Raw genomic sequence first — 3,078 nt, forward strand, 5'->3', positions numbered from 1 at the left:
TCCCATTAACCACACTACCCCTCTCTTTTCCTAGTCCTATCACAGTATCTTGCAGTATGATGTCAGGCATTAGAAATGTACTTGAACATAAATTTGAACAAGTACAGGAAATAGAAGCAGTGTTCTCTCCATCTTCCATCTATACCTTCTTAAATCAATTTATATTTTTTCTTTTCTTTTCTTTTTAATTTTTTTTTTTTTAATGCCTACAGCACCTGGTCTTCTTAGGTGGTCTCCCATCCAAGTACTAACCAGGCCTGACCTTGCTTAGCTTCTAAGATCAGAAGAGATCAGGCGTGTTCAGGGTAGCACGGCCATAGATCAATTTATATTTTTTTCAATGTCAATGTTCCTGTAGACACTTTCTGTTTACCAGTTCATTTATATTTTTTTCAATGTTCCTGTAGACACTTTCTGTTTACCAGTTCACCCATAATAGGATAGGATTTGTCATAGTTACTGAGTTTTTTATATTTCCATCATTCCAAATCTGGAATATATGTCATTTTTCCAGTTCTCATGAAGGTGCTTTGGTCCAGCCTGTGTCCAGGCTGCTTTCTGTGTTCTAACCACCCTAACCAGAGCAACAGATTATCATACCATTGCACAAATACAAATATCTGTAGTCACACAAATTCATTTATAGGAATAAGACAATCTTGGTGTATGACGGAAGAGACACCTCACTAGCTGCTTGACACTTAATGAGCATGGAAAAATTATCGGAGTTTGATCTCACTCATTTACATTTTCCTCCTAATTCTCAGGCAAATATCTCACTTTTTATATAACTGAGAATATCAAAACCTTAGGTGAGAGCTGTATGCTCTCTTCACTAAAATTAAAAGCCTATTTCCAATCATTGACATTTGTATTAGTTTTCTATTGCTGTAAAACAAATTAGCATCTTGAAATGACACACATTTATCATTCTCAATTTCTGTAGGATAAAAGTCCAAAACAGCCCGCTTAAGATCTAACAAAGCTGAAATCAAGGTATCAATTGTTCTCATCTGGGATTCTGGCTTCTATTCTACAATCACAAGTTACAAGCAGAATTCATTCCCTTCTCACATTTTCCACATGACTCCCCATTTCGAGTAAGCAACAGTGGGTCCTTTCCACACTTACAATCTCTCTGACTTCCCCTTCTACCACATCTCACTGATTTCTTTTCTGACTTTCTCTTCTACCTTTAAGGGTTCAACTCAATAATCCAGTAATATTCTGCTTAATGGCTGGTTGATTAGCAACCTTAGTTACATAATCAAAGGTTTTTTTTGTTTTGTTTTGTTTTGTTTTTTTTTCATGTTACAACATCATTTAACCACATGAGTGACACTGGGAATGCTGATCAGGGGCAATTTCTGCCTACCACACCAAAATATGAAAATTTGTCATTAATAGGGAAATAAAAAAGTTGGAGAGATTTTAACTTGGTTTTATGAATGGATCACATTCCTGAAATCAAATCAGTTAAAAGAAAAATAAAACAAGGAAGGAAATGGCTGCCCTGGAGCTAATAAGGGGGGTATTTGTCTCTTGACCTTATTCTACTGTCCCCTTAGAATCTCCAAAATTATCACCTATATAAAGCATAAAGCCTAAGTGAAATTCTTTTTCCATTCTTCCTTCTCTCTTTCTTTTTCTTTCTTTAGTGCTTGGAATAATTTTAGAGTAAATGGGGATGAGCAATTTAAAGTTCATTAATGTGTTTTATTATTTATTCATTCAACAAATATTTTATTTTTAATTTAGATTTTTTATTTTTCAAAAGCATTACTACTAGGTTTTCAGATGTTATACAAAACCAAACCAAACAAACAAACAAACAAAAACTGTCACCATTTAGCATTCCTATCTCTCCAGCCCTTAGGTTTTACAATCCCCAGGAAACATTTAAAGCACCTAATAGATATCTCCCAAACTACCTAAAATAGCACTCCTTCCTAATTCTAGCCTATTTACCTGAACACATTCCTTGAGACATTCCTAAATATCTTTACATCTGCAGCAGCATCACCTCAAAACTTCAGACTACTGTTTTGTAAGGCTATAATAGCCATAATTTTATAGATTATGTTTATAGGGAATGTGGGAAAGTAAATAAACTCCTCTTGGTTCGATTTCATTTTTGATATTTTTAATAGTGTAAGCTGAAGACAGCAAATATATTAAACTAATACATCTATTAAAAGAAATATATATAAGGCTTCTAAATTCAGAGGTTAATCGTGTGATAAAAGAAACAAATAGTTAAATTGGACTTCCTCAAAATTAAAAACTTTGTGCTTCAAAATGTGATTAAGAAGGTGAAACAATGAAAAATAGAATGAGAGTATTTGAAAATAATATGTACAAAAAGAGATTTGTATTTCATTGTTTCTATATCTGTTGGTTCTGACAATATTAGTTCCAATACATTCAATCAGAGAGATATGACTTAGGTAAAAACACAGATAATAAAATAGAAAATCCTGTTTTTCATGTTCTTTTACCTATATGTTTTTATTCTTCAGAATGACCTTGAGAAAGATGAATTGGAGATACAACAGTAAGTTATATCTGAGTCCCTTTAAAATGCCAACATTATAACATCAATAGTACCAACAATTAGCTCAACTGTGAAACAACTTATTTTTTTTACTTTTTTCTTTTGTTTTTTGGAACTTTTCCAAATCATTATAAATATATTATGCATTTATAATTTTTAGCATGAACCAAACTATAGATGCAGAAAAACAACAAAAATTAAGAAATGACAAATATTTAATGCTCCTCTCTCTAAAGCTTGATACACAATGCATTATGACTCAGTCATAAGAAGAGAAGAAATACTGCCGTTTGTGACAACATGGATGGACCTCGAGATAATCATGCTAAGTGAAATAAGCCAAACAGAAAAAGTTGAAAACCACATGGTATCACTTATATGTGGGATATAAACCTAAAAGCAACAAATGAACAGGACAAATAAGCAGAGACTCATGGACATGGGCAATAAATAGACTAGTGGTTACCAGAAGATGAGGGGAGGTGGGAGGGGGAAGGTAGATGGAGTAAAATGGGTCAAATATG

At 33.1% G+C, this 3,078-nt stretch overlaps 1 pseudogene; it reads right to left on the bottom strand.

Annotated features, from left to right (window-relative positions):
* Nucleotides 1-203: 203 nt before the first annotated feature.
* LOC112478872 lies at nt 204-322 on the bottom strand (annotated as a pseudogene).
* Nucleotides 323-3,078: the final 2,756 nt, after the last annotated feature.

Source organism: Pteropus alecto, unplaced genomic scaffold (genome assembly GCF_000325575.1).
Source record: "Pteropus alecto unplaced genomic scaffold, ASM32557v1 scaffold22, whole genome shotgun sequence".
NCBI classification, from domain to species: domain Eukaryota; kingdom Metazoa; phylum Chordata; class Mammalia; order Chiroptera; family Pteropodidae; genus Pteropus; species Pteropus alecto.